A 9,668-nucleotide genomic window follows, 5' to 3' on the forward strand; every position below is an offset into this window, starting at 1 on the left:
TATTGCAAAGATGTAATTTATTTTGTAATCAATTTCGGTATTTTCATGACATGGCTGTGAAATGGGTTTCAGGACTTACCTTCAAATTTTGTTAGAATGATTCATGTACCCAGTTAAAATATCAAATAATCTAAAAGTTTTGTGATATAAAGAAGCAGTCTCCTTGGCCCACGCCTCCTCGCCCTTATTCTGCTTCCTGAAGAAGACAGCCTTTAATCAGTCTCCCTTTTTAGTTCTTGTGGTTTCTTCTCTATCCCCAAATGCTTTGTTTACACTGCTAGGCCTTGATCAACAACCCTAACAGACATTATCTGCCCACTTCTTTCCAGGGTAGGTAAAGTTTTAATTTGGGTCCCCATTCCCTCCCCAATTTGAAATTTTTAGCTACTTTAGTTTCTCTGTTAAGGGTTGTAACTGTAGCCAGGCCTCCAATTCTCATTCCATCAATAGTCAACGATACTTCTGTAAGATGTTCTGTAAGATGTTACGATTTTGTAAGATGAAGATAGAATGTAACTTCTCTTTCCTCTCCCTGTCTACTCCCTTCTACCTCCAAATTCTATCTGTTCTGTAATCACAGTTAAGTTTCTCTGTCTTGTTTATAGGTTGATTCTAAAAATGGAAAACCAGAAAACAGAGTTTAGTTATGATTTTGTAGACACTGTTAATTACAGAGCTGAGTAGTATGCCATGATTACATTTCTTCTCTCTACTTCCAATGTTATGACTCCAGTGCCACTCAGAGCAAAACGCTCCTACCATCCAGAAAAAATGCCATCATCCGTGTCTCCCCTATCCTGGGGGATTGGTTTCAGGACTTTCTGAGTATGCTAAAATCTGCATATACTGAAGTCCCACAATCAGGCATTCGGAACCCGAGTGTACACAAAGTCAGCCCTCAGTATAAAGGACTTTAAAATCCCACAAATGCTATCTTTTCAATGCAATTTGGTTGAACAAAAAAAATCCACATGTAAATGGGCCTGCCCAGCTTAAACCCGTGTTGTTTAAGGATAAACTGTTGAGTCTTCTTTTTCAACTCATCCAGTTGCTCAAAATAATGCCAATTTTAGTTTAATTTCTATTTGAACTTATTTCCCCCTAGAGTTTCTGATTGCTTTTTTCTTTGATGATAGAGGACACTTAAACCTTCATTATCTTATTCACCTTTTACTCATTCTGCTTATTCCTTGGGAATCCATCCCACTTCTGTTTTTATTTTATTTTATTTTTTCTGTTTGTAGATTTAGGGGGTACAAGTACAATTTGGTTACATGAATATATTGCATAGTGGTGAAGCCTGGGCAGAAGGCAATTTTTCACCCTTCCTCCCACTCCCACCTTCCCACCTTTTGGAATCTCCGATATCTATTCTTCCACTCAGACTGGACATATGTATCCATTGTTTAGCTCCCACTTAAAAGTGAGAACACCTGGTATTTGATTTTCCATTCCTGAGTTACTTCACTTAGGATAACAGTCTCTAGGTCCATCCGAGTTGCTGACAAAGACATGATTTCATTCTTTTTTATGGCCGAGTAATGCCCCATGGTATGTACATGTATACCACCTTTTCCTCATCCAGTCATTGGTGTTTGATAAGCACATAGGTTGATTACATGTCTTTAATATCACAAATGGTGCTGTAATAAGCATACCCATATATTCCATGGTGATATTTTGTTTTAATTCATACTAATTGTTTGCTAGGTCAACTGACAACTGGTACCCAGGAATTCTATGGGTGAATTTATTATTTTTTGGCAATAAAATCTTACTTTTTCTGATATTTTGCTTTTGTTTAACTGAACTCCATACACTCAAGTAACTTCTCAGAAAGGATAAACAGGAGTAAACCTCTCATTCTAGAATATCTGAAACAGATTTTATTATACACTCACACTAACATGTTTACTTAGTTTGATACAGAAGTCTAGCTTTAAGATAATTTGCTTCCAAAACTTTTAAAGACTTTATTCCACTGTATTTTGTCACCAGTGGTTGGGGATTAGAAATCCGAAACCAGTCTGTTTCTCTTTCTTTTGGAGGGGACTTATTTTTTTCTCTTTGGAACCTCTTAGAATCTCCTGATCCCTGAAGTTCTGAAATCCCTGGTAAGGGTGTCTAAGCAGAGGAAGTCTTTTTTCTTGCTGGGAATTTGGTAACCCTCATGTTTTGGAAGTTCAGAGCTTTTTCTTCTATTATTTCCTTGATTAGATTTTCTTTGGTTTTCATTGTTCTCCGTTTTGAACTCCTAAAAGTCAAAGCCAGGATTGAACTTCTAGTCCTCTTTTCTTCATATTTTCCCTCTTATTCTCTTTTTCCTCTATGTTCTGGAAGGTTTTCCTCAACTTTATATTATATCATTTTTACTAAACTTTTGCAATCATATTTTTAAATTTCTGAAAATTCTTTCTCCGTTTCTGATTTCTTTCCCCTTTTTCTGCCTCTCTCTGGGAAATATGTATTTCCACTGCCTCTATTATATCTCAGTCCCATGGAAATGTGGCAGGAAAACAAATAATACCAGGAGGCAGACTACCTCAACATTGTAGAAGTGGCAACCAGTGCTTCTCATTATTAACCATCTCTAATTCTTGTTGACTATTTTGGAAGAAATGATTAACAATGGAGTTTTTATTGGCCAGGAAAACAATTTTAAAAGCCTATCTAAAACTCCTAAGAAGAAAGAAAAGTCATTATTTTTCTCCTCTGAAATTCATTAAAACCAGGACTGATCTTCAGCTGGGAAACAAGGCAGCCGCTTACTGGTATTTAAGGCCAGTGCGCATTGGGGGCAGCTCTGTCTGCTCTGCTCAGTCAGTGATGCTGCACCAGCTAAGTGCTTTCAATATTATCTCTGCTTAAAATAGGTTTTAACGGCCCTTTTCTTGGACATAAATGCTAAGGCAAATGATAAACCTGTTAATGTCAATAAGAAAAAATTAATAATTATTTTGACTTTTTTCCCAGTTGGATAGCATACTTTTTCTTTTTACCTCTAGGAGAGCATAACACCTGAGCTAGCACCAATAGGCAACTGTAAACCAAAATACCAGAAATACAAAACTGAAATGAAAGAGGGATATAAACAACATAGTCAGAAAATACAGAAGAGGTAAAAATCAGATATCACACAGCCTCCAAGAAACAAAGTAGAGGAAAAGGTAGTGTGTGAGTCTTCATAAAATTATAACGAAATCGGAGAAAGCAGTGCATGTATGTGGATAATTATGAAAGTTTTGAGATACACAAAAATCAAGAAATGTAAAATCTGCATGGAGGGAAACAAATGAAGCCCTCCCAGCAATTCCAATAAGCCGAGCAAGTTGAAACCTGCACAGGTGGATTGGGACACTGTTGAATGGATTTCCTGGAAGTGAAAAAATGGACCAGGACATAGTCTGTCTCAAAACTTTTGTAGTGACCCATGTGTTATAGAAATATCTTTTTGTCTGCTATGTCTTGCTATTATTTGTAATAAGTATAATAGCTAATATTTATTTCTATATGGCAGGGACAATTTTTAACTTGGTTATTTACATGAATTAGTTTATTCCTCATAACAAACCTAAATGGTAATTATCACCATTTTTAGATATGAAAACTCTGGCCATGTGATCTAGTTATCTTTCCTCTGTTAAAACTTTTCCGTTTGCTTTGGGATTAGAAATAAGACAATATAATGTATATGAACATACATATATACATATATGTGTGTTTTTCATGTAGCAGTATTTTTTCCTTATATTTAACATATACAAGTAAAAATTATATATATTTACTGAGTATAATGTGATGTTTTGAAATAGATTTACATTGTGGAATGGCTAAATCAAGCTAATTAAAACATGTGTTAACTCACATATACTTTTTTCTGGTGGTAAGAACATTTAAAATCTATTCTCTTAGAGATTTTAAGAATACAATGTATTATTATTAACTATAGTTGTACAATAGATCTCTTGAACTTATTCCTCTTATCTAACTAAAATTTTGTAATTTTTGATCAACATCTTTCCAATTCTCCTAATACCCCTCCCATCCTATCTCCTGGTAATCACCATTCTACTCTTCACTTCTATAAGTTCAATTTCTTTTTTAGATTAGACATATAAGTGAGATCATGTGATATCTTTTGTCCTTTTGATAATAGCTGTTCTAATAGGTATGAGATGATATCTTGTTGTGGCTTTAATTTGCATTTCTCTGATGATTACTGATGTTGAGCATATTTCCATGTGCCTGTTGGCCATTTGTATGTCTTCTTTTTAGAAATGTATATTCAAGTTTTTGTCCACTTTTTTTTTTTTAATTGTTGGGGATTCGTTGAGGGTACAATAAGCCAGGTTACACTGATTGCAATTGTTAAGTAAAGTCCCTTTTGTCCACTTTTTAATAAAGTTATTTGTTTTCTTGTTATTAAGTTGTTTGAGTTTTTATATATTTTAGATGGTACTCTTTTTTCAGATGTATGGTTTGTAAATATTTTCTCCCATTCCATTGGTTGTCTTTCCATTCTGTCGATTGTTTCCTTGACTGTGCAGAAGATTTTTAGTTTGATGTATCCTATTTTGTCCATTTTCAGTTTTGTTACCTGTGCTTATCAAGACAAATATCATGGAGATTTTATCCTATGTTTTCTTCTAGTAGTTTCATAGCTTCAGGTCTTACATTTAAGTCTTTAATCCATTTTGAATTAATTTTTATGTGTGGTATGAGATAAAGGTCTAAATTTATTCTTCTGCATTTAGATATTAAGTTAACACTATTTAATGGAAAGATTGGCCCTACCACATTGTACATTCTTGGTGCTTTTGTTGAAAATCAATTGACTCTAAATGTGTGAACTTATTTCTAGGGTCTCTATTCTGTTCTTCTGGTCTATGTTTCAGTTTCTGTTCCAGTACCAAGAAGTTTTGGTGACTATCACTTAGTAGTATATTTTGAAGTCAGTGTGATACCTCCAGCTTTGATATTTTTCTTGAGATTGCTTTGGCTATTTTAGGCTTTTTGTGGTTCCATATGAATTTTAGATTGTTTTTCTATTTCTGTGAAAATGTCATTGGAATAGGGATAGTGTTGAATTTATAGACCTCTTGGGTAATATGGATATTATAACAATATTAATTATTCTAATCCATGAATGTGTGATATCTTTTTACTTGTTTGTGTCTTTTTCAATTTCTTTCATCAATGTTTTCTACTTTTTAGTGTACAGATTTTTCACTTCCTGGCTTAAATTTATCCATAAATATTTTAGTGGGGTTTTTTTTTTTTTGGTAGACCTTGTAAATGGGATTGTTTTCTTGATATCTTTTTTGGGTAGTTCATTGTTGGTGTATAAAACATTACTGATTTTTATATATTGATTTTGTATCATGCAACTTTACTAAATTTGTTTATTTGTTGTAACAATTTTTTAGTGGAGTCTTTAGGGTTTTCTATATAAAGGATTATATATAAGGACAATTTAATTTCTTTATTTCTAATTTGAATTCCTCTTATTTCTTTCTCTTGCCTAATTGTTCTGGCTAGGACTTCTAGTACTATGTTGAATAGAAAGGGCAAAAATGGGCATTCTTGTTTTGTTTCTAATCTTAGAAGAAAAGCTTTCAACTTTTAACACTAATATCATGTTAGGTGTGGGTTTCTCATATGTAGCCTTTATTGTGTTGAGGTACATTTCTTCTATATCTAATTTTTTGATAATGTTTATCATGAATGGATTTCAAATTTTGTCAATTGCTTTTTCTACATCTATTGAGAGATGCTCTTTTTTTTTCTGAGACAGAGTCTCACTCAGTCACCCAGGGTTGAGTGCTATGGTATTATAGCTCACAGCAACCTCAAAGTTCTAGGCTCAAGTGATCCTCCTGGCTCAGCCTCCCGAGTAGCTGGGACTATAGGTGCCCACCACAATACCCAGCTAGTTTTTCATTTTTTAGTAGAAATAGGGTTCTTTTCTTGCTCAGGCTGGTCTTAAACTCCTGTGGTCAAGCAATCCACCTGCCTCAGCCTCCCAGAGTGCTAGGATTATAGGCGTGAGCCCCCATGCTCAGCTGATAATGTTTCTCGTGTTTCATTTTGTTAATGTAATATATCACATTTATAGATTTGTGTATTTGTGTATATTGAACCAGTCTTGCTTCCTTAGAATAAATCACACTTGACTATGGTGAATTACGTTTTTAATGTGTTGTTAAATATGATTTGGTAAGATTTTTTGCATCTGTGTTCCTTGGGGATATTGGCCTGTAACTTTCTTTTCTGGTATTGCCCTTGTGTAGCTTTTGTGCCAGGGTAATGCTGGCTTATAAAAAGAGCCAGCATTATAAACTCTATAAAAAGAGTTTGGAAGTGTCCCCTTTTCTTCAATTTTTTGGAAGAGTTTAAGAAAGACTGGTATTAGTTCTTCTTTAAATGTCTGGTAGAATTCAGCAGCGAAGCCATCAGGTCCCAGGCTTTTTATTGATGGGAGACTTTGTGTTACTAATCCAATCTCCTTATTTGTTATCGGTCTGTTCAGAGTTTTCTATTTCTTCATGATTCAGTCTTGGCAGGCTATATGTTTCTAGGAATTTATCCATTTCTTCTAGGTAATTCAATTTGTTGGAGTATAGTTGTTCATAGTAGTCTCTTATGATCCTTTATATTGCTGCAGTATCAGCTGTAAAATCACCTCTTATAATCATTTCTTTTTGTTATCATCATGTTCTCATTTAAAGAAGCAATATCTATTCAAATCTTTCTGAGACAGAGTGATCATATGGCTTACACATGTAGCTGTCCTCGCCTTTGTAGGGGACAGCCATGGTTTATGTCTGTAGTCCTGGCATAATTATTAATATTTCCCCCTATCATTCTCAAAGCGGTTCCAGGTTAGATGATAAATTACGTAGTCACTTTACTCTGAAGATATGGATGAGTGATTTTTTTTTAAAGTTCTATTCTATTCTTGAATTTTTTTCTGTTTCTTCAGGGTGATATTAGTTTTTTTAACTTTTATTTTCTATTGATATTTAAGAATGAAAAGTTAGGAATTAGAAGCTCTTGATACATGGATTGAGTTTGTTGACTGGCAGGCCTTGCTCTAGAGGAGGTAGGCAGGGAACTGACTCTTGTTCTAGAGATTTCCAAAAGAAAGTATAAGAACTATTTCTGCAGCACCAATAGCCATACCAACTGACCAAGTTTTCCCCAGACCATTTGTGTAATTTTTTAGAGAAGGATGAACTTTCTAAAAATGGTAGCAATTTCCTGGTTATCATGTATTCTGTGTGTGGGGGGGGGGGGACAATTGTTTCATATACAGACCTGAAATCAGTCTCTCTTTCCAGTTCCAGTCCTCAGCTCTACATTCTACCTTACTTGCCAACTCAGGTCAAAAACCCCTCCCAATTTCTACCAGGCAGGATGAGTTCATCCTTTAGTGCAACCCCCATCACAATTCCTCATGAACTTTTTGGCTGCCAGACATTGGCTAAAATCACTCATCCATGCATAGAGCCTCTTCTTCATGTTCTTCACTGTTATGGGTTCATGCTCTTTTCCCTCTTTGCTACTCTTTTAGTGAGGTGTCAGGAGGAAGATGTGCTCAATCAAACATCTTGAACAGAAAAATAGTCTTACCTTTTTCCTACCTTTATCATAAACATAATGATACCTTTTCTATTTATTTTTCTGGCAGAGATTTCTCGTTGAACCCATATCCATTCTCCTGCATTTATAGAAGTCAATTCTTGCCCCCTCTAATTTTAGATGGGCATGTGGTAACCCGGAATAATCTTAGCCTCTCTTTCGGCTCAGTGTGACCATGTGGCCAAATTCTGGATAATCAGATCTAATTGGAGAGGTCTGATAGCAGCTGGAACTGTACCTAAGAGATAGTAAGCATATGTATTTGTCTTCTTAATCATTACTGTTCCTCCATCCTGCTGTCTGGACCATAGATGTCACTATGTGTATGTCAAGGCTACATACAGAGCCTACATTTCTGACACCATGGAGCCAACTACCCACCCTGCACCACTTATCTAAACTTACATGGGACAGAGAATTTTTTTTTTTTTTTTTTGCTTAAGACAATATTTTTGTATTTTTCCTTGAAAAATACAGAAAACCAAAACCTAATACAACCTTAAAAATTATCTATGAAGTACCAAAAAGGTAACATGAAAGTGATTTGCAAACTATAAAAAGCAAATGACAGATTTTAATATTATTGTTACACCTTATACCAGCCTAACTTTTGAGTTGCTCAAAGGACTTTTAAACAACTAAAATGAAATTCAATACATTTATTTATTAAATAAATTTATTTTATTTTATTTATTTTTTTTTTCAAAAAAATATGGAACGCTTCACGAATTTGCGTATTATCCTTGCGCAGGGGCCATGCTTTTATTATTTTTTTATTGTTAAATCATAGCTGTGTACATTAGTGCAATCAAGGGGTACAATGTGCTGGCTTCATATACAATCTGAAATATTCTCATCAAACTGTTCAACATAGCCTTCATGGCATTTTCTTAGTTATTGTATGTAGACATTTGTATTCTGCCTTAAGTAAGTTTCGCTTGTACCCATTCTAAGATGCACCATAGGTGTGGCCCCAACAATTACCCTCCCTCCACCTTAACCTCCCCCCTCCCATCCCCTTCCCTGGCCGTTTTCTCATAGTTTGTGCTATAGTTGGGTTATAGCCTTCATGTGAAAGCTATAATTTAACTTCATAGTAGGGCTGAGTACATTGGATACTTTTTCTTCCATTCCTAAGATACTTTGCTAAGAAGAATATGTTCCAGCTCCATCCATGTAAACATGAAAGAGGTAAAGTCTCCATCTTTCTTTAAGGCTGCATAATATTCCATGGTATACATGTACCACAATTTGCTAGTCCATTCATGGGTTGATGGGCACTTGGGCTTCTTCCATGACTTAGCAATTATGAATTGGGCTGCAATAAACATTCTGGTACAGCTGTTTTTGTTATATTGTGATTTTTGGTCTTCTGGGTATAAACCTAGTAAAGGAATTATAGGATCGAATGGCAGGTCTATTTCTAGGTCTCTAAGTATTCTCCAAACATCCTTCCAGAAGGAACATATTAGTGTGCATTCCCCCAGCAGTGTACAAGTATGCCCTTTTCTCCACATCCACACCAACATCTCTGGTCTTGGGATTTTGTAATGTGGGCTACTCTTACTGGGGTTAGGTGATATCTCAAAGTAGTTTTGATTTGCATTTCTCTGATGATTAAGGATGATGAGCTTTTTTCATGTATTTGTAGATCATGCATCTGTCTTCTTTAGAGAAGTTTCTCTTCAAGTCCTTTGCCCACCCTGAGATGGGATCACATGTTCTTTTCTTGCTAATATGTTCGAGTTCTCTGTGGATTCTGGTTATTAGACCTTTATTGGAGGTATAACCTGCAAATATTTTCTCCCATTCTGAGGGCTGTCTGCTTGCTTTACTTACTGTGTTTTTGGCTGTGCAGAAGCTTTTTAGTTTGATCAGGTCCCAGTAGTGTATTTTTGATACTGCTTCAATTGCCTGGGGAGTCCTCCTCATAAAATATTCACCCAGGCTGATTCCTTCAAGAGTTTTCCCTGCACTTTCTTCAAGTATTTTTATAGTTTCATGTCTTAAGTTTAAATCTTTTAACC

The 9,668-nt window shown here is 35.1% G+C and overlaps 1 pseudogene; it reads right to left on the reverse strand.

Annotated features, from left to right (window-relative positions):
* Nucleotides 1–8,347: 8,347 nt before the first annotated feature.
* LOC128592756 (uncharacterized) lies at nt 8,348–8,465 on the reverse strand (annotated as a pseudogene).
* Between the last annotated feature and the right edge of the window lie 1,203 nt (nt 8,466–9,668).

This window comes from Nycticebus coucang, chromosome 1 (genome assembly GCF_027406575.1).
Source record: "Nycticebus coucang isolate mNycCou1 chromosome 1, mNycCou1.pri, whole genome shotgun sequence".
Classification (NCBI taxonomy): Eukaryota; Metazoa; Chordata; class Mammalia; order Primates; family Lorisidae; genus Nycticebus; species Nycticebus coucang.